Here is a 22,869-nt window from a genome sequence, read left to right as displayed (position 1 = left end):
AGGTGTAGAACTGAATTGTGCAAAAACGTGCTCAAGGTCTCATTATATGCGCAACCCGTTTACTAACTGGGTGTGCTACTTTCTTATCGTTTGCATGGAAGTTTCCTGTATTCTTATCAACATTCAAAATAAAAACAGACTTCAGTGTACAGTCAAGAAATTAGAAGTTAACGAAACCTAACAATAATAATCTCTGACTTTATCAATGTACAATAAACAGAAATGGTTTTTGTATAGTATTTAACTCTGACATGAGGATAACTTTAACTTTAATCAATAAAATAGTAATATTAACATGGTGTATTTATAAAGGTAGATAAGTAGTTGGTGGGTGAGGATAGCTTTAGTCAATAAAATAGTAATATTAACATGGTGTATTTATAAAGGTAGATAAGTAGTTGGTGGGTGAGGATAACCTTAGTCAATAAAATAGTAATATTAACATGGTGTATTTATAAAGGTAGATAAGTAGTTGGTGGGTGAGGATAACTTTAGTCAATAAAATAGTAATATTAACATGGTGTATTTATAAAGGTAGATAAGTAATTGGTAGTGAGGATAACTTTAGTCAATAAAATAGTAATATTAACATGGTGTATTTATAAAGGTTGATAAGTAATTGGTGGGTGAGGATAACTTTAGTCAATAAAATAATAATATTAACATGGTGTATTTATCAAGATAAATCACAAGAGTGGAACTTTGTCTGTTTTATATAAGTTTTAATGTCATGGCTGGACCAACAGTGTTCTATTTATAAGTAGTTTATAGACTAAAGTTAAAGTTATCCTCACTCACCAGCTAATGATTCACCGTCATAAATACCCCGTGTTAATATTATCATTTTTTTTATAGGTACATGACATACGCTCTATGTTCTAACTGAAGCTTGTTACAAAGTTACACGTACATTAAGTAAATCTTATGATAAGTTTCAATAATAAGTGTACCGGTTGTTGAACTAAAACCAGCTTTGCAACAAAAAAAGTTTTTATTATTACCAACAACAACATTGTTTTATTAGTAAGTCGTTTTGTCAAATGTATACAGTACTTCCGTTGTTTCAATAGTCAGTTATATTTTTATCACAAATATTGCATTCATTATTTCTTTAGTAAGTTGTATTATCAGTATGTATAATTTTCCACTGTTTCAATAGACAGTTGTGTTTGGTAAACTGGTAGAAGTAATTACCAGTTGTTTATTTTTGCAACAGGTTTCTCGCGTCTTCTATTGAAAGACTTCTTTTGGTACCTGATATCCTTGAGCCTTACAGATAAAAAAATTTAAAAAATACCTTAAGCACGTTTCTCTAAAGAACTGTGGGAAGTTTAGAGAGGCAGTAGTTGCCCACAACATTCCTATGTGAATCGAAGTTTAGAGATTTTCAATTTTATTTTGAAAATGTATATTAATATATTGTTAAGTATTAACACCAGGTGTATGTATTTCCCATGTCTAAGTACCTCAACCATAAGTCTGCAGGCTTGTACTGCTAAAAAAATAAGTTTTTTCCAGTAACAGCAGTGCACAAAGAGCAGATAGCCAGTTCGTGTTTGACATCATGTGAAGAATGTCCACTTTTGATGATTTCAAATTTATTGAAAGTCACCCAACTGTTTCTAGTTATTATCAGATTCAGTTCCTACTGCATCATCTGTTTTCTCTTTCTCCTCTATATCCAAAAGGACAAAAACAAATACTGGCAAAATAAAGACAAACTATTAAATATGGTGAATATTTGAGTATCACCTTGAAATAGTAATTACTTAGATGTTAGGGAAAATGTAGAAATGAGATATTAACTAATGTTGTTTTTTTTGTTATGAAATTAGTTAAAATTTTTAATGTAGGAAAATAATTTAATTTGTTAAAAAAATATCAGCTTTCAAGCTACAATTTTTATGTTATACCCGTAGAATTACGTGATACATTTATAATATGGCTTATGGACGATCCACCAGTGGGTCAATGGTAAGTTTTTGGAGTTACAGTCTGAAATTCGGGGTTTAATTCTTGCAGTTGATTATAGGATAGCCCATTTTACTCTAAAAAAACAATTTAATGAGTGTGAGAGGACGTACCATTCTTTATACATGACTGGTATTATATTTGATTTGAATACAATGTGTTATAAATCCAAATGATTCCAATAATTTTGATATCTGTTCTAACGTCACTTTACACATACAACTTACATATTTATTGTGATATTACTTTGCACATACAACTTACATATTTATTGTGATATCACTTTACACATACAACTTACATATTTATTGTGATATCACTTTACACATACAACTTAGTTGTTTATTGTGATATCACTTTACACATACAACTTACATATTTATTGTGATATCACTTTACACATACAAGTTGTATATCTAATGTGACATCTCTTTAAAATTAATTTTAGTGTCAAATAAGCCTGCCTTTAGTGGTGAGATATAAAATTATCTTTTAAAGTCACTGTTGTGGCATTCTTTAATGGACTGATTTGACCTGACAATAATCGAATAGTTTCACATAATAACATGCTTAAAGTGAGTTTGTCAACTGATAGATACTATTTATAATGAGTAAAAACATGAAACAATATTGATTTAATACAGAAAATAAGTAACAAACAAGACATGTGCAGGACACTTCAATGTAGATCTCTCTGTAAAAACTGTTAGATCTCTTACTATACTGAGCATTATATACACAAAACAAATATCTTACTTTTCTTTTGGCACGTGTTTCTATTTGTCGTTCGTATCGAGAAACAAGTTTGTTTAGATTCTTATCACGTAATCTGACCTGTAATCAGATCACAGACCAATTCTACATGGAGTTTATCCTCAGAAGATATTACAGTTAAATTCGTAATTTTATGATTGACGTTCGGCGTTAGAGCCACATCTATCTGTGTGTGTGAAAATTGTGGACATTTTTGTAATTCGCAAAAGAGCATAGAACACGGATATATACAACATTAGCAACTGGGACAGAACCACCACCCTTCAACTTGTATGGTTAACAGAAAGTGTCATGGTAATCGTTCCCAGCATTATGTTAATGAGTTTCTAAAAGCTAACCCATTACCATACAATATAGCCTGGTTAATAAATTATTTTAAGTATAGAAATTATATGATCTGTCACTGGTGCCATATTTGTTCAAAGAAGTAAAGCACGTGCATATATTAAAATATTGATGAGTGTTAACTTGTGCTTATTCATCTTAGAAACTTGGTTACACATCACAGTCGTATCCAAATTTATAGAGTGGTTTTATGTGCATAAATATAACTGTATTAAAACCGGCTTGGTTTCTTTTGAATTTTCGCACAAAGTTACACGAGGGCTATCTGCGCTAACCGTCCCTAATATAGCAGGGTAAGATTAGAGGGAAGGCAGCTAGTCATCACAACCCACCGCCATCTCGTGAGCCGCTAATTTATCAACGAATAGCGGGATTTATCGTAACATCATAATACCCCATGGATGAAAGGACGATCATGTTTGTGTGACGGAGATTCGAACTCGCGCCCCTCAGATTACCAGTCGCGCACCTTAACCACCTGGCCATGCTTGGCCTAGGATTACGACCGAATAAAGGCCCGGCATGGCAAGGTGGTTAAGGCACTCGACTCGTAATCCGAGGGTCGCGGGTTTCAATCTCTGTCACACAAAACCTATTCGTCCTTTCAGCTGTAGGGGCGTTATAAAGTGATAGTCAATCCCACTATTTGTTGGTGAAAGATTAGCCGAAGAGTTGGCGGTGGGTGGTGATGAATAGTTGCCTTCCCTCTATTCTTTCACTGCTAAATTAGTGACGGATAGCGCAGATAGCTCTCGTGTAACTTTGTGTGAAGCTCAAAACAAACAAACAAACGACCGAATAAAGCATGAAAAGAACAATACATACAATACATCATCATTAACACTCAGGCCTTAGCGTACTTATCAGGTCATCCCTTAAGTAATGTCTGATTTTATGTTCAGAAAAAGAGAAAGGATTTCAAATGAATTTAATGTTATTTAATCAATAATGTGTGTTCCATTATTATTAATTACTTCCTGCCAGCGATTCACAAGCTTCTGAATGCCACTTCTATAAAATTCTTGGGGTTTGGAGGAAAAGAATGTAGAGATGGTAGTTTTGACATCTTCATGTGTTCCAAACTCTTTTCCATCAAGATAGTTCTGCAAATTTCAGAATAGTTGCTAATCAGATGGAGCAAGATCTGGAGAATAAAGAGGATGTGGAAGTTTTTCCCAGTTTAGCTCTTCAGTCTTTGCAGATGTGATCCTTGCTGTATTGGGCCGAACATTATCCTGGTGTAACACAACACCTTTATGATTGATCAAAGCAGGCCTCTTTTCTTTCAGTGCAACATTTGTGCGCTCTAACTGTTGACAATAGAAGTCTGTTGTATGAGTGGCAGCAACCCAAAGTGGATCACACCAATAATATCCCACCAAATGCTTAACAAGACTTTCTTAGAGTTGAGGTCCGTTTGGGCTGTGTTTAGTCACTTTACCTGCACTGAGTCATTGTCTGAGGCACTTAACATTTATACAAAATATAAATTTTTCATTTCCAGTTATTAACCTGTCCGAAAAAGGTGAGTTACGTTTACGAGAGTGCAGAGAAGAGTTAATGTCCACTCTTGTTCTAAGGTTGGCTTCTGTCAAATGATGGGGGAACCTATTTACCAAGATTTGAAACCCTTACCTGTTACAGATGATGATAAACTGTTGAATAGGTTGAATTAATCTTCTGTGCTAGTTCTTCAACTGTTACAGCACAATCTTCATCAAGTGTAGCCAGCAGCAAGTCATCATTAAACTCAACAGGACGACCTGAACTTGGAACATCATTTAAACTGTAGTCATCTGATCTGAACTTCTGAAACCACTTTTGACATTTTATTTTATTGCGAGACTCCGCACCATAAACATTTTTAAATGTTCCAAGTAGTTTCTGCTACAGTATTGCCTTTTTAAACCCATAAAGCTTTATATACCTAATGTGCTCTTCAGACACATCCACCTTCATAAGTGATTATTTGAACAGTGATTTGAAAAAGGGGAGTTGGGTTAGTTTCTTTTATTTGTCTGAACATTTTTATACACGTTCAACTACATATTCTGGTCATTAAGGACTTTTACAAAGACAGAAATAATAATGCACTTTCTGTATTAAATTTTCGATCATTACTTATGGGATGAACTGATATTTACATAAAACACAAAGACGAAATAGAAATTATCACAGACCATTAAATCAGATAGAAATTCTGATGTCTAATTAAATTAAACACAAAATATTATACACACACTGGATGAGTTATGAATCCAATCAATCAGCAACATTTCTAGTGATTTTATAACATCTTTGGAGAAATTAAAAAAAAATAATCTTCGTGGCTTTTGGGTTTATAATGAAAACGATATTTTCATTTTTAATTAACTAAAATCTCAAAACTAACGCTATAAAAGGGAAATTAATATCTGACGTACAAAATTACCGAAATCAAAATACGCAAATTAATATATGTTACACACCTCTAAAGAGATTACAATAACCAAATTAATATATAATGTACGCTACTAAATATAGTACAACACACACATTAATATGTAATATACACATCTAACTAGAGTGCAATACATACAATAATGGCTGTTATACATAACTAAAAAGAGTACAGTCAATACATTAATATTTAATATACATCTCTAACGCGTATACAATACATACATTAATATGTAATATACATCTCTAACTAGAGTGCAATACATACAATAATGGCTGTTATACATAACTAAAAAGAGTACAGTCAATACATTAATATTTAATATACATCTCTAACGCAAGTACAATACATACATTAATATGTAATATACATCTCTAAGGCGAGTACAGTTCATACAGTTACGACAGAAAGTGTTTGTACCCCTGCGTCCCGAGTGGTTTCTTGTTCATAACTTAAAAAGTATAACGTGTAGGCTAATAGACGTACAGTATATTATAAATATTATACTAACACATGTCTGCATAAATGTTTATGTAAATTAAACGACAAATAAACTGTTTATAAACAAATAACCAAAAATAGGAGGAGCAGAAAGTGTTCGTACAGTTCAGAACGTATGGAAACACTGATATTCCCGTAAAAAAATTTGTTTAATTTGGCAAATAAACTACATTATACCATTGCAGAACTAGACATTTGGTTCATAATTATTGGAATTTAACCAGCAAAATATGTACTTCCGGTAATTTAGCGACGTCTCCGTCATTATCTGCTTTGTCATCATGGTGAACAGGAAACAATTGTCCAGTGATTTAAAAAACCGAATTATTGTAAAATACAAGTCTCGTGTGTCTCTTCCCGGTATTGCTACACAACTTAATGTGCCGAAATCTACTGTTCAAAACATAATTGCCAAGTTTGAGCTCACAGGATCAACTGCTAACCTCCCTCGTTCCGGACTCCCTACCAAAATTCCAGAGAGAACCAAGAGGAAGGTTCTCAGTGAAGTTAGTATGAACCCTCGTTTAACACGTAATAATATATAGAAACTGGTAAGGGTAACTGGGGTTGAAGTAAGCACCTCTACAGTTACAAACATGTTACGCTCTTCTAAGTTCAAAGCATGCCGTCCTCTTAGAACTCCATATTTAAAGCCCGTTCATTTAGAAGCACGATTGAGGTATGCAAAAAAGCATGTAGATAAACCCTTTACCTATTGGAAGAGTATTCTTTGGTTAGACGAGACTAAAATCGAGCTTTTCGGCCATAATGATGTTCGCTATATTTTCCGTAAGAAGGGGGAACGAAATCTTCCAAAGAACACCGTCCCTACAGTTAAACATGGAGGTGGTTCGATCATGCTATGGGGTTCCTTCAGCTCTTCTGGTGTAGGCAGCCTTCACCGTGTTAACGTAATCATGAAAAAAGAAGAGCACGTTGATATATTAGGAACTTATATCAACAATGATGCTCGGAACTTGCGGCTTGGGCGTCGTTGGATCTTCCAGTACGACAATGACTCTAAGCACTCATCGAAATATGTGCAATCCTGGTTGCAGAGGAACCATATAAGCGTTCTGAAGTGGCCATCGCAGTCATCCGATCTCAACCCAATTGAAAATGTTTGGCATGGGTTGAAGACCAGGGTTCATCAGCGTCATTTGAAAAAAATTTGCAAGAGTTGGGGGTCTTCTGTAAAGAAGAATAGAATAAAATACCAGTCGAGTACTGTCAAACAATCATGGAGGGCTATGAGGAGAGATTGCGCCAAGTAATTCACCTGAAAAGCTACACAACTGACCATTAAAGTAGACGAACGAACACTTTCTGCCCCTCCTATGTTTGATTATTTGTTTATAAATAGTATATTTGTCGTTCAATTTACATAAAAATCGATGTAGATGTGTGTTAGTATCATATTTATAATATACTATACTTTCATTATCATAATCGTGATATTTTTTAAATAAATACATTAATATTTAACATACACCTCTAACGCAAGTACAATACATACATTAATGGCTGATATACATAACTAAATAAAGTTTACACAAGTACATTTCTGCCAAATATTTATTCTCGTACAAAACCACAAGTGATATTGAAAGAAATTAGCGCTGAGAGAGAAAACCTTGTTTTCTATGCAAAATAAAAACATTGTGTTTGAGAACATGATGAAGTAAAGACAAAATTCCACCTGGAGCATCATTCCCTGCACACAACGTAGACTACACGAAATCCTGGTATTCCCACCGGACACGTTTCAAATTGCAAACGTTTTACTAGTGTCATGGATTACCACTAAATAAAAGCGCGTCATCTAGTGGTCTTAACAACACCTAAACAGCAGAGATTTATTTAACTGGCGACCGGCTCTTCATTTGATTCAAGCAGAGTTGCGTCCTTGACGTCTTTACATCTTGTACACGTGTGTTTGAATATCCTTTATTAAATTCCCAGTTGCTATACTTTGGAACCTTCGTTACATACCATTGGTTGTCCTGTTTTTAATTGTTATATTTCGGAAGTTATGTGAACGTGTATATCTGATTTTTGTTAGCGGTGTGCTAGTTTGACTGTGTGGGTATTTGGGTATTGATGTTGTTAAATACCCAGGAGGGTCAGGTACATTTGACCTCTTCCTCCCTCCCGAACGATTATAGCGTCTGTCTTTAGGTTTTTTTTTTTTTTTAAAGCTTTGGGCCAGAGTAAAAGTATAACATCATACTCAGGTCCATTTCAGGGCTCAGTCCATGCATGGACGAACAAGAAGTTTTTTGTTTTTTTTTCTTCATTTAATTTTTTTCCATATATATATATATTTTTGTATTTTCATATATATATATATTTTTTTTGTATTTTTCTCCTTTTTCTCAAATGAGAGAATGCTACTACTACTTGTAGTAACACACACACACAAAAAAGAAGGTAATAGTAATTATTATTATTCAATACTTGAATAATAATTTTAAAAAGAGAAAAAATAATAATAATAATGATTAAAAAAGAAAATAATAATTATACAAAAATAATAAGAAACAAGGACTAAGTGTCTAGTGCATAGTGGCCAGCTTGTGTTACATTTCTTAAATATATGTTAAAAGGGGAGAGGTATTTAGGACCATTTACATCATGTACGTGATATCTGTCGACATCACACATTAAGTCATTTTTATGCCAATTCTTATTGAAATATTTTAGAGAATTATGCAAGAGTCTTTCAGCTATTGTATCTATGTTTGCATACTTGTGCATGAATGTGGTTGAGGTGCTACGTGGTACTTTATATGCTGAAGTTAGTACAGAATTTTGTATACGTTGAAGTTTCTGTACATGTGTGGGTGCTATGTTAATCCAGGCAGGTGATGCATATTCTATTGTTGGTCTAATGTACGTTTTGTAGATTTTAAGTATGTTGTCTGGTGATGTTCCTTGGATTTTACCTGAAAGACTTCTTGCATAGTTTGCTCTTTTCCAGATTCGTATCAGTACATTTTTAATATGTGGTAGCCACGTTAATTTTGAGTCATAGGTTAGACCTAGAAATTTAGCAGAAGTAGCAGTCAGTAAAAGTGATCCATTCATATAGAGTTTTGGTGGATCCTTTTTCAGCTTATTCAGTCTGCTGAATACTATGACTTGGGTTTTTGGAATATTAATTTTGATTCTGTATTTCTGGCAGTATTCTTCGATGTTATTTAGGACTGGTTGTAGGTTCGTTGCTGCTATTGACGGAGTGGGGCACTTTTCCAGACTGCTACATCGTCAGCGAACTGTGATGCATAACCTAAATTTAGGTCCGACAGAGGCATAATACTCACGTACATGATAAATAATATAGGGCTAACAACCCCTCCCTGCGGGACTCCTGCTTCGGGTGAAAAGGACCCTGAGTGAGCCCCATTTACATTTACTTTACACATTCTGTTATCCAGGAAGTTGGACAGCCAGCGAATAGTTTCCTGGAGTAATGCCATTTCAAGCAATCTATGTCGTAAGCCGTTATGCCACACTGTGTCAAATGCTTTCTCAATGTCGAGAAAGCAAGCTACAGTGCATTCTTTTTTTGTTGAAGCTGTCGGTAATTGATTCTGTAAGTCGAATCAGGTGGTCTGTAGTTTGGCGGTTTTTCGAAATCCGTTTTGAATTTCTGGTAATTTTGAATTTTCTTCTAAGTAAACTGACAGACGATTACTAATTATTCTCTCTAATACTTTGCCAATACAACTGGTTAAGCTAATCGGGCGGTAGTTGTTTGGTTTATTCGCTGGCTTTCCTTCTTTCTGGAACATTAATATTATTGCTTCCTTCCAAGAAACGGGGATATATCCAGCTGATAGTGAGAGATTAAATAACGCTGTTAGGTGTTCATATAATCTCTGAGTGCCTTGTTTTAGGAGGATAGCTTGAATACCATCTTCTCCAGGGGCTTTGTTTTTTGTGTTGTTAATAGCAGTTACGACTTCTGTTACAGTGATATGTTTTACCAGTTGATGAGTGCTCCAGTCTTTTGTTTTTTCTTGGTGTGTAATAGTGTTGACTGGAAATTTAGGTGTAAAATGCTTCTGTTTTGATCAATATAGTTTGTGACTGTATTATAAAAGTATCTGTTCATGTCTGGTTCATGATGTGTTTTGAACGTGTTTTCTAGGTGTTTTTAAATATCTCGGCTTTTTTCTGTGTTAGTGTATGCTGTTTCTCCATCCAGTTCTAGTGGTGGATATACTGTGTTTGTTGTTCCTGTGTTTGTAAATCTTTTCAAATGTGTCCAGAATTGTTTAGGATCAGTTTTGTGAGTTAGATCGGAACAGAAGGTGTCCCAGTTTTCTTGTTTCTGTTGTCTGATTAAGTTTCGTATTTTATTCCTTATTGTGTTTATCTGAGTTTTAAGTGTGGGGTTGCGATTTTGAATGTACTGTCTGCGGAGTATACGTCTGTTTTAATTAAGTGTATTATATCTTTATGTGGTTGCCATGAATGAGTTGTTGTGAAGTGTTTTGTTTCGGTATCGAACTGTTGGCTGCATGTTTTAGACACTCAGAGATGATATGACAGTATGCATCTGTATCTGATGCGTCCGCGGCAATATGTAGTACTTCTGGAGGTAAGGTTTCATTTAATATAGTTTGGAAAACTGGCCAATTAGCTTTTGTAGTTCAGTTGGTCTCTCACTATGATTTTATTTAAGTGGGGGGGGGGGTGAGATTGAAGATACACCAAACTGGGAGGTGGTCACTATCTATATCGTGACCAACATGAAAATTTACGAATTTGCGACTCATATTTGACGAACACAGGCATAGGTCCAGTATTTCACTGGTGCCGTGTGCGTACGAGATATGTGTCGGTGTTGGATCGTTTAATAAAGTCATGTTTGATTCGTCCAGAAATTGATAAAGTAAGTTGCCATTTGCGTTTGAACAACGACAGTTGAATGCTATATGTTTACTGTTTAGGTCGCCGATAATAATAAGATTACAGTTGCTATTATACAATATATTCAATAGATTTACATCTAACACTGTTCTGGGCGAGCAGTAGATGCCCGCCACAGTAACGTCTGTCTGATTTTGCGTTTTTACATTAATAACTATAGATTCATTACTGGAAGGGATAGTAAGTTCCTGAACTATAAGTTCAGTCTTATACAATAATAAAAGACCTCTGTTTGGATCTCTATTATCCTTCCTGTCATGTCTAATAGTAGAGTAGCCGTTTAATTTAAATCTATGGTAGTTATATAGAGAGTTTCACTAACTATGATTACATCAGGTTTTATGGAGCTTGTTGTATCTTCAATCTCATGTTTCTTGGAAGCAAGAGCACCCTGGATATTGATGTGTAGAACTGTGAAGTTATCCATGTTTAGTAGAGTTTATGATGGAGGTTAAAATTTGCGGCATGAACTTGTGTATGTTTTTCAATATGATTTTAACTGTTATGTCTGTGAGACTGTTGGTGTTTGTGGGATTTGTATATTCTGCCATTATTTCCGAGAAAGTGGAAGTTATGGCAGATGTCAGTGTTGTTTCAATTGTTGTTGGTTGTGTATTTTGAGGTGGTTTTGATATTTCCTCTTCACTTGGTAATGGTTTTTCCTGTCGGGATGATGAATTTTTAACCACTGCAGCGTATGTGTTTGTCTGTGTAGTTGTACTTTGTGGTGCTGGAGTGGTAGGTGTAGGTTCCTTAATTGTTCGTGGTGGTGGCGGCTTGTTCATGTTGGGATTTTTAATTTCGTATAAGTGTGTTTTAATTGATTTATATTTCTGACAACCTTTATAATTTGCAGTGTGTTCTTCCCCACAATTGCAGCATTTGGGTTTGGGGTTCTGTTTTGTACACTGTGTAATGTGGTGATTCTCCCCACAGCCCACACAACGCGCATTTGCTTGGCATGCTGCTGCTACATGTCCAAACCTTTGGCATTGGTAGCACTGTGTGACAACCACTGCTGGTGTTTTTGTTTGTTCTACTGTGTACTTTTGATACCACATAGTGATACCATTATTAATGAATTGTGTAATATCCTGGCTGTTGTCTGTGACTACTTTGATTAGGTTTGTGGGTCTTTTAGTAATATTTGAAATTATGCGGTCTACTGAAATATGTTTTATGTTTTGTGTACTTAACTCTTCCTAAATGTCTTCTATGTCCATTGAATTATGTACACCTCGTATCACAAAAGATTTCGGTGTTGGTTTAGTTCCTGGTAGGTGTATTGTAATGTTTCCTGTTTTGAACGCGTCTGAAGGCCAAGCTTTTAGTAGACTGTTTAAGTCAGCGGGTTCCTTTCCTTGAACCAGAACACCGCCTCTGGGCAGACGCTTAATATTAGTAATCATTGTGTTAGGTTTGCACCTGTATATTTCTTTGGCCAATTGTGGTTGGTTGTAACTACCAGGAACTCCTTGGATTATAACTGCGTGCTTAGGTGATTTTGGTGCGAGTTGTGTATGTGTGTCTGTGGTGGTTGTTTTTTGTTTAATTTGTTTTTTCTGACTTCGAGTCTGCACAAGCGTGAAGCCTTCGTCGTCAGAAAGAACTTCGTCTTTGTCTGAACTTGTTTGTTGTGGAATATCCAGGGTGGGTTTGGTTTGCTAGAACTGCTAGTTTTTGGCATATTATAGTCTATAACCGTAGTCTTAGGTACATTGTCTTCAGATGCTGAAATCATAATATCTTTTACTAGTTTTCTTTTTTTTCTAGTCCTTACAGTATATTCTTTAACAGGCGTTAACTTTGCTTTTAGTTCTTTTTCGGCTATGAACATTAAAGATTTTAATTTTAAATTATTATTATCTGTTTGGCCACAGTCACTAGACTTACTTTTTGTCCCTGAAACAGACGGGCTTGCTCCCTCAGTCTCAGACGCTACATCGCTTTCCCTGGTCTCCGACTCCCCGGCCGGCATGTCGCCTCGTTGTTTTGCGAAGTTGACTTCCTGTCTTGGGCGAATTCAAATGGTAAAAAGGTCTTCTGTCTTAGTGTCTACTTGCGTAAAACTCGAAGTAGAAACACTAACAAAATATGAAGCGAAATATAACACGTAGAAATCAAGAGCCTTTCAGAGGTATGTCCTTCCTTTACTCATCCTCCAGCGGTGTGCTAGCTAGGTTTGTTAGTTTGTTTTTGAATTTCGCACAAAGCTACTCGAGGGCTATCTGTGCTAGCCGTCCCTAATTTAGCAGTGTAAGACTAGAGGGAAGGAAGCTAGTCATCACCACCCACCGCCAACTCTTGGGCTACTCTTTTACCAACGAATAGTGGGATTGATCGTGACTTTAAAACGCCCCCATGGCTGAAAGGGCAAGCATGTTTGGTGCGATCGGGATTCGAACCCGCGACCCTCAGATTACGAGTCGAACGCCTTAGCTCACCTGGCCATGCCGGGCCGTACTAGCTAGGTAAAGAACCGTTTCACGAGTTCATAAGATAAAACAAACAATGTTTATACGATCTATTTAATTAATGATCTAAAAACTAAACAATTTTGTAATAATTTCTCCCAGAAATTGTGCAATAAAAATATAGTCAGTGATTCTAGGCCTAAATTATGAGTGAAAGTCAAACTACAAAAAATCTCTGTTGTCACAGTACATTAAGTCATTAGTTAGCCATCACGTTTGTCCAGTGTAGATATAAAGCTAGGTGTCACATTTGTCCAGTGTAGATATAAAGCTAGGTCTCACGTTTGTCCAGTGTATATATAACACATGAAGATGTTTAATGGTATATATTAAATTTATCTATTACTATAAATAACAAAAAATACATACTGAATTAATTACGTTTAATACTGTAACTTACACAAATACATGCCAATTTTTGGCTATATATCTACAAAACAATAGCACGTGCTGTATATATGAAATCCCGTGTTCCAGGAATAGTTCAACCTTTTTTCTATGGCCACGTGAATCTGATCAAAAGCTGGATATGGAAGGAGGGTAGCTCGTTCTTAAAAGTATCTGATCAGAAGCTGGATATGGAAGGAAAGTAGCTCGTTCTTAAAAGTATCTGATCAGAAGCTGGATATGGAAGGAGGGTAGCTAGTTCTTAAAAGTATCTGATCAAAAGCTGGATATGGAAGGAGGGTAGCTCGTTCTTAAAAGTGAAAACATAACGAGTTAGATAAGATTAAAGACAAAGAAAATTATGAATGGTTAATTTGCAAATAATAATATCTTCATTAAATATTGTAATAAAAGTGACATAATTGTCAATTGCACACATTGTACTTACCAAAAATATTTATGAGTCATTAGACAACGATAAGAAACTCTTAATGTATTATCAGATCTAAAGAAGGTATTAAATACAGTATGATATTAAACAACGATAAGAAACTCTTAATGTATTATCAGATCTAAAGAAGGTATTAAATACAGTATGATATTAAACAACGATAAGAAACTCTTAATGTATTATCAGATCTAAAGAAGGTATTTAATACAATATGATATTAAACAACGATAAGAAACTCTAAATGTATTATCAGATCTAAAGAAGGTATTTAATACAATATGATATTAAACAACGATAAGAAACTCTTAATGTATTATTAGATCTGAAGAAGGTATTAAATACAGTATGATATTAAACAACGATAAGAAACTCTTAATGTATTATTAGATCTGAAGAAGGTATTTAATACAGCATGATATTAAATATTATGGAAATTCTAAGGTTAAGAGACATGGTATTAAAATGGTTTATTTAAATGAACACAAAATGTAAAAATAAAAACAAGTTTTGTGATGTGAAAATGATGATTTATAGGGACATCTACGTGGACCTATTTTTGTAATATATAAATAATTTATTTAACATTTACTGATCTTCTATACTAATCTAGAAGAAATAAATTGTTAAAATTGACCCACGAAATTAGGAAATTGTTTTTGAAAACTACTAATCTATTAATACAACTAAAACTAAAATACATGATTTTTATTAGAATTAAAATTAGTATAAATAAATACTATAGTTCCACAGAATTATATAATGAGAAACGGTTGAAATGTTTCAGGGTGATACTGGTATATAAACTTAGGAAGGAAAGAAAGATGATTCTTGTCAGAAGGATTTTGTTCTTTATTGTCCATTTTTGTCACAAGTATGCGACTGCTTGTAAACATATCTACAGCCGTTTCTTGACTAGTGGTCATCTTTGATATCATTATGTTGAGTCTACAAACAAGGTTGAATCATTAACGGATCTTTGATATCATTATGTTGAGTCTACAAACAAGGTGGGATCATTAACGGATTCATTCCATATGAAGCTAATTTATTTCTATACTTATCCCAAGGTTGGATAATTAACGGATTCATTCCATATGAAGCTAATTTATTTCTATACTTATCTCAAGGTTGGATCATTAACGGATTTCTATACTTATCTCAAGGTTGGATCATTAACGGATTCATTCCATATGAAGCTAATTTATTTCTATACTTATCTCAAGGTTGGGTAATTAACGGATTCATTCCATATGAAGCTAATTTATTTCTATACTTATCTCAAGGTTGGGTAATTAACGGATTCATTCCATATGAAGCTAATTTATTTCTATACTTATCTCAAGGTTGGATAATTAACGGATTTATTCCATATGAAGCTAATTTATTTCTATACTTATCTCAAGGTTGGGTAATTAACGGATTCATTCCATATGAAGCTAATTTATTTCTATACTTATCTCAAGGTTGGATAATTAACGGATTTATTCCATATGAAGCTAATTTATTTCTATACTTATCTCAAGGTTGGATAATTAACGGATTCATTCCATATGAAGCTAATTTATTTCTATACTTATCTTAAAATCTCTGTCGTCTGGAAGTGCCCCATTACGATTCGACCTTTTACAATACTGCTGCTTTGTTGGGTGCAACAAATACTGTTTCATCTCAACGAACAACGTTACTGCTTTAAAAGAGATTACCAGCATCTTGTGTTATCAGACCATGAATGACATCTTGTAAGTTACCGTAAGTCATTAAGTTACTTACTTAACATTTATTGTATAATTATGCACCATTTACATCTGATAAAAACCTAATAAAAATACTTGTATGTGAAACGTGGAATATCATTGAAAGGGAGAAGTAATGAGTCAAAACTGTTTAAAGACAGACAACATTTCTTTAATAACTTCTATTTTGCAATCCTGATGGAAACAAACAGTTCGCGAGAACGGCGAGTTATGTTGTACCCAAAAAGAAATTGGTTCTTCATGATAAGAAGTAAAGTCAAGAAACTAATTAGCATATGTGTAAATTAAATTCAACGATATATTGACATATAAACTTGTTATTATTCAATAATCAAATCAAATAATTATACAACTAATATTAGAGTCTAATAGTTATTTAACTCCATTACAGTCTGTCAGTATGAAAACTCCAGTTGCAATGACGTCTGTAGGACCGACAGCCAGGAGACAAACACAAAACCAAGAACACTTGACCTTGTAATTTTACCCTGTTAATTTCAGATAAGTATTTATACATGAATTAGCCATGTAGAAGATTTATAGTAGAATATTAGTAAACAAATGTCAGTATCATGAATGATGACTTTACGTTTGGTAAAAACTTATTTTGGTGATAATAGTACCAAATCTATAAACCTTTCTTAAACTTATTTTGGTGATAATAGTACCAAATCTATAAACCTTTCTTAAACTTATTTTGGTGATAATAGTACCAAATCTATAAACCTTTTCTTAAACTTATTTTGGTGATAATAGTACCAAATTTATAAACCTTTCTTAAACTTATTTTGGTGATAATAGTACCAAATCTATAAACCTTTCTTAAACTTATTTTGGTGATAATAGTACCAAATTCATAAACCTTTTCTTAAACTTATTTTGGTGATAATTACCAAATCTATAAACTTAAACTTATTTTGGTGATAATAGTACCAAATCTATAAACCTTTCTTAAACTTATTTTGGTGATAATAGTACCAAATCTATAAACCTTTCTTAAACTTATTTTGGTCATAATAGTACCAAATCTATAAACCTTTCTTAATTTTACACATTATGATCGAGTTTTATATAGTTCGGCCAAATCCTAATACTGGTCAGATATTTGTATTTAACTCTGTATCACAATGAATTTGGGGAATCCTCTTTTCATCTTTAACTGTCCAATCAGAGACCACAGAAACGAAGGATATTTTTTTTATAAATTAACTTATGATGGAAACATTTTCCATTGGCGAAACGTAAGAAGACGTTGAGGTCTAATCAGTCTTGTTTAAGATGTTTCGTAACTCGTTCTCAAGGTTACTGGTAAGTATAAAAGAAAACAATTATCACGGAGCAACAGATTTCTTCCTGGAAAATAAAGAAACACCAAACAAACGGTAAGTTATTCTTCATTTGTTATGAGGTTAACATAATGTTTAACGTGCCCGTTTATCACATATAATTTTAGTTTTAAAAAAGAGAAACGTTCTTAATATTCAGGTTATTTAAGTTCCTTGTCAGAAGTTTCTTTAGACATGTGGTTAAACAGATAAAAGAAAGGTAGATACGAACTAAACAGTGTAAGTTAACAAAGATTGTATTTTCTTGTTTTAAATCCTTAATGTAACCAGCTAACTCATGATTCAAACTCCATCTGTTGCCTTGTTCTCTTTCTAAACTAACGGGTAATTTCTTTTGATGTAAATGAACTGTAACAAATTAACACATCTTTTCAACAATAAATCTGATTTGTTGTGTACATTATTGTAGTATTTCAGTAACCCTTACCGTTAACTTTATTGTTATATAATGTTCTATTGTGTCCAGCTGCTGAAACATGAAAACAACACTTGTTTTTGTACTTGTCGTCTGCTTGTTGTTGGGCTGTTTCATTGTCCCTGCAGTTGAAGGCCAAGACCGAAGATACCATGGAGGGCGTGGTAGATACGGTGGAGGGCATGGTAGATACGGTGGAGGACACGGTAGATACCGTGGAGGACGCGGTTGGGGTGGCAGATGAAGATACCCGGGTTAAATACACGATGTCTGCAGTTTAAGGTAAGAATGTACAGTTATCATTCATATAAAGAATATTGATTAGAATTAAAGTTTAAAAAAACATCAAATACAACCATTCGCTCTATATTACATTTTTTAGCTTGTTTGAAAGTAACCCAAAAACACCCAGCAATTGAGAGTAATTCTGGGTGGGGTGGTATGAAGATGTGAAACATAACTTATTCTACTTTTATTAGTGTGTCAGGAGACATTATATTATATGTGATTATACTATATTTAGAACATTACTTATATAGTGTTACTGTTATTAGTGTGTCAGGAGATATTATATTATATGTGATTATACTATATTTAGAACATTACTTATTTAGTGTTACTGTTATTAGTGTGTCAGGAGATATTATATTATATGTGATTATACTATATTTAGATCATTACTTGTATAGTGTTACTGTTATTAGTGTGTCAGGAAAAACGTCGACTATATTATATGTGATATTACTATATTTAGATCATTACTTGTATAGTGTGACTGTTATTAGTGTGTCAAAAGAAACATCGACTATATTATATGTGATTATGCTATGTTTAGATCATTAAAATATGTCATTATGATCTAAAAAGCTTTACATAGTTTAATACAGGGGTGTGCAACATTTTTCGTCGGTGGGCCATATAACCAACTTCATCAATCAAGCGGGGCCACTTAAAAAACAAGCTTATTCGTGTACATGCACAATAAATTAAAAAAAATTCTCAAAATGCAAGCAATAACATTTTATATTTTTGCATGAGTGATCATTTTAGTGCGACACTTGAAATTTAGAGTCCTTGCAGAGCTTGTCAATATCAGCTTTGACAGAAGTGGTTGCCACTCTTAACTGACTGGTCAAATGTTCATCAGTCAGCTGACTTCTACATTTGGTTTTGATGAGCTTCATTTTGGAGAAAAATTGCTCACAGCAGTAGGTGCTACCAAAAGGGAGGCAATTCTTTGTGCATGACGGGACAAATTGGGAAACTTTTCACGTACACAGAGTTTGTAAAGTCTAGCAAACTGTTTTCAGAGAATTTCCTTTTAGTGTCCATGTCAGCCTGCAGTTCAATGAGTTCCATTTGGCAATCATCAGGACTGTCTTCCACTGCCAAATCAAAAGGTTGAGCGAACAATTTCAATTTAATTTCAGTTTGTCTGAAATCTGGAAATCTGTTTGCAAACTCATCACGCAGCTTTTGTACACTGGTTCCATATTTGGTGCAATCCAGATTAGGAAATTCCAGTTTCCTGGTTGCAAGACATGTAAAATGGGTCAATATGGCTCTTCTCAACTGAACCTGGAAAAGTTCCAATTTCTTCTCAAAAGCATAAATATGCTCAAACAACTTATTTACAAGTTGACTTTTCCCTTGTAGTTTTAAGTTTAAATCAGACAGATGCTGTGTAATGTCTGTGAGGAATGCTAAGTCATTCAGCCAGTTCTCATTGCTCAAGAAGTCCACATTCTGACGTTTGCTCTCCATGAAGAACTTAATCTCCTCTCGCAGATTCCAGAATCTCTACTAAGCCAACGTACAGCAGAGAAGTACAAAACATCTGAATACTCACTGTCCAGCTCATCTAAAAAAGTTTTAAATTGTCGATGATTTAATCCTCGTGTTCGAATATAATTTACGCATTGGACGACATTTTTCATGACTTCTGCAAAATCCAGAACTTTGGTGCACAAGCTCTCTTGGTGAATAATGCAATGGCTTACAACTACGTCTTGTGCTCCAATTGCAGTTAGAAATTTCTTGGTGAATCCATTTGTCCTACCTGTCATGGAAGGAGCACCATCTGTTGTAACACCACATAATTTATAAGGATTCAGTTCAAACTTTTCTACAACCTTAAGCACTTGTTCACAAATATCCTGTCCTGTGGTTGTGGAGGAAAGGCTTGCCATATCTAAAAACTCTTCGAAAACATCAAAGCCTGCAGTAACAGCTCTGATGAAAATGACAAGTTGGGATGTGTCATTGATATCAGTGCTTTCATCCAAAGCCAGACTGAAAGCTTCACACGAATTCAATCTCTCTTTCAAAGTTTCTTTGATGTCCTCTGAAAGATCTTTTGTCCTGCGTGAGACAGTAAAGCGGGAAAGGCTAGTTTGCTCCACCAAATATTTTTTCTCTGGACATGCATATTCTGTGAATATTGTTAAACAATTTTAATAAATTCTCCATCACTGAAAGGCTTTCCCTTTTCTGCCATACATTCACAAAGCTTAAAACTCAGTTTTGTCACCAGTTCTGAATTTTTCTTGAAAGTGGTAAAAACACCTTGTTGCTTTTCAATGGATGTTTTAAATGTTCAATTTTGTCCTTTCGTGCCTGACCAACAATTTCATCAAACTGGGGAGTGCTTAGTTGCGTAATGTCGCTTAATATTGTACTCTTTCATGACTGCAATTGTAGTTTGACAGACGAGGCAGACAACACCTTGATTATGTGGGACAACAAGATATTTTGTGCACCATTCACTGTTGAATAACCTTCCCTCATCATCAATTTTTCGTTTCTTAACTGCTGACATTTTACTAGCCCTGAAATCAAAACAAAATTATTCTCACGAAAATAGCAAAGTAGAAAAAACATAGAATTTATTTACACATGGAACCTCTTATGGACAGAAACACATGTTTCTAAATTGGCATCCCGATCATAGCCTTCCGGTACTTAAATTAATTGAGAATAGCAAAATACAGTGTGACCTCGCCTATTCGCGGGTTATGCGCGAACTGCGTTTTGTAGGTCACAGAGACTGAAAGGGCTTTTCGAGGAGATTTCTGTTGTATTTACTCAATCAAGCCGTTTTATCAATTGTCGTCTTCACCAAACAAGATTGGACTGCTATTGGCTGACTGCCTCAGCTTCCCCAACAACGCAAACGGCAAAGCACAGCCCGGTAACGCACGGTACAATTTAGTGAAATACATAACAGTATGCAATATTGCTACATTATTACTGCATCAATGAGTATAAGTATCATTAGTGTTTGGGAAGCATTTCATATAGTATATAATCGCATACATATACGTTTTAAAACTGCGTCCAATATTCGCGGTTTTCGCTATTCGCGGGAGGGTAAAGAACGTAACCCCGCGAATAACGAGGTCACACTGTACATAGAATCAGATGCATCTGAAAGCAAAAATTTTAATAAATTCAGTAAAGTCACAACAATATGCTAAATAATAATCATTTTACCTTCAATCTCTTGTAGTAACTGTAAAAGGTAATAAAATTTTCACCAATAATGAATGACGGACAGCAGAGGTTAGGGAAAATTGTCGCGAGCGTGCGAAGGCGAGGTTCAGGACATGACGTTGAGTCGTAGACAATAGTGCTAGTGCACGTCACCTATTCATGCCCTAAGGAGGCCGACCAATCGAATTCGGCCTGCTCCTCTCTAGCAAAGATAATTTTAGAAGTTTGTCGAGTCGAAGCCTGGGAATCCCGTAGGATCGATGCTTTTAAAAATATTCCATTTGCGTTGGATTACAGATCAGGCCACATGGTTAGATTACAACAACTAGGGCCACACTAAATGGCTTGGCGGACCGGGTTGTGGCCCGCGGGCCCCTGTTGCACACCCCTGGTTTAATACAATGCTATCAACGTAATGTTACATTATCGTAGGATTAATTATTTAGTTGTAAGCAACGTAACTTAAAGTTTGGTTATGCTGTTTAACATGTCACAACTAAAACAATAACAATATAGCTACTTTTATTATCCAGTCATTAAAAATTACATGTCGTCTTTTTTAATGATAAATATTTGTAAGATTGAACACAGAGGTGTCGACCAGTACTCTGTTAACCAAAGTTGAATATCGTGGTGTATCTTAAAAATTATGTTCTCTTCGACTGTCCAAGGATATTATTGTTACTTCGGTTAGGGTATCTTGAAAATGAGAACAGCTGTAGCATGCTAGAAATATCTGTAGGTTGGAATAACGTATGTGATTCGTTGTGTATATTGTAAATATCTTGTATTTGTATAAATAACTGTGTTTATGTGTGTGTGTTTTTTTTTACATGCAGATAACCTGACCAGGAATGTGCAAGACATGATTTTCTATTACGTATTTCTTGAATAAACTTGTAGTTTAAATAAATAAAGTGTGTATTTGTTTTTCTTATAAAAAAAGCCATACCGGGCTATCTGCTATGTCCACAGAGGGAAATCGAATCCCTTATTTTAGCGTTGTAAATCCGTAGACTTTCCGCTGTTTTTGTTTATTGAGTTTCGTGTAAAGCGACTCAAAGATTATCCTAATTTTCAAGCGATAAACTAGAGGGAAGACAGCTCGTTAACGCCGCCTATCGCAAATCCTTGGGTTACTCTTCGTCAATCAGTAGTGGGGCTGACCATCACATAATAACGCACTTTCAGCTGAAGGGGCGAGTTTACTTGGTGGACGAATTGATTCCTCAAGTTGAGCTGATGATTTAACACCTTAAACACCAGACTATACTGTGTTTTATATCTAGATAAGAATATCAAACCTACCTTCATTCCGTAAACCTGAGAACAAACACACCCAAAGCATTGTTTCATATTCTCCAGCCGACCTATCTCACTTGCTAGGAAATACTGACGAGACACCAGGCAGCATTTAAATATATAACCAAATACCATCAAAGTAATATATTCAAACCTTAAGATTTCAGCAAAAGTTACTTTAAACAGTGCCAGATTAAAGACGTTTAGGGCTAATTGGAAAAGTTTTGTCTCCTTCCGAAAGGTGGATACAGTATTTAGTTTTTTTTGTTTGAACAAAGT

General features: G+C 34.6%; 1 long non-coding RNA gene across 5 annotated transcripts; it reads left to right on the top strand.

The window, feature by feature from the left end:
- The first annotated feature begins 12,452 nt into the window (after positions 1-12,452).
- Positions 12,453-22,205, top strand: LOC143246762 (uncharacterized). Of its 5 annotated transcripts, XR_013026142.1 has the most exons (7): positions 12,605-12,619; positions 12,881-12,999; positions 13,921-15,408; positions 15,445-16,030; positions 16,427-17,417; positions 17,848-18,078; positions 22,128-22,205. It is a non-coding gene; the product is annotated as an uncharacterized LOC143246762 (long non-coding RNA). The 5 variants fall into 5 exon arrangements; XR_013026144.1 differs by lacking the exons at positions 12,605-12,619; positions 12,881-12,999 and adding an exon at positions 12,453-12,467; XR_013026143.1 differs by lacking the exon at positions 12,881-12,999.
- Positions 22,206-22,869: the final 664 nt, after the last annotated feature.

This window comes from Tachypleus tridentatus, chromosome 3 (assembly GCF_004210375.1).
Source record: "Tachypleus tridentatus isolate NWPU-2018 chromosome 3, ASM421037v1, whole genome shotgun sequence".
Taxonomy (NCBI): Eukaryota; Metazoa; Arthropoda; class Merostomata; order Xiphosura; family Limulidae; genus Tachypleus; species Tachypleus tridentatus.
The sequence above is the reverse complement of the archived record's forward strand: the minus strand, read 5'-3'. Positions and strand labels throughout refer to the sequence as shown.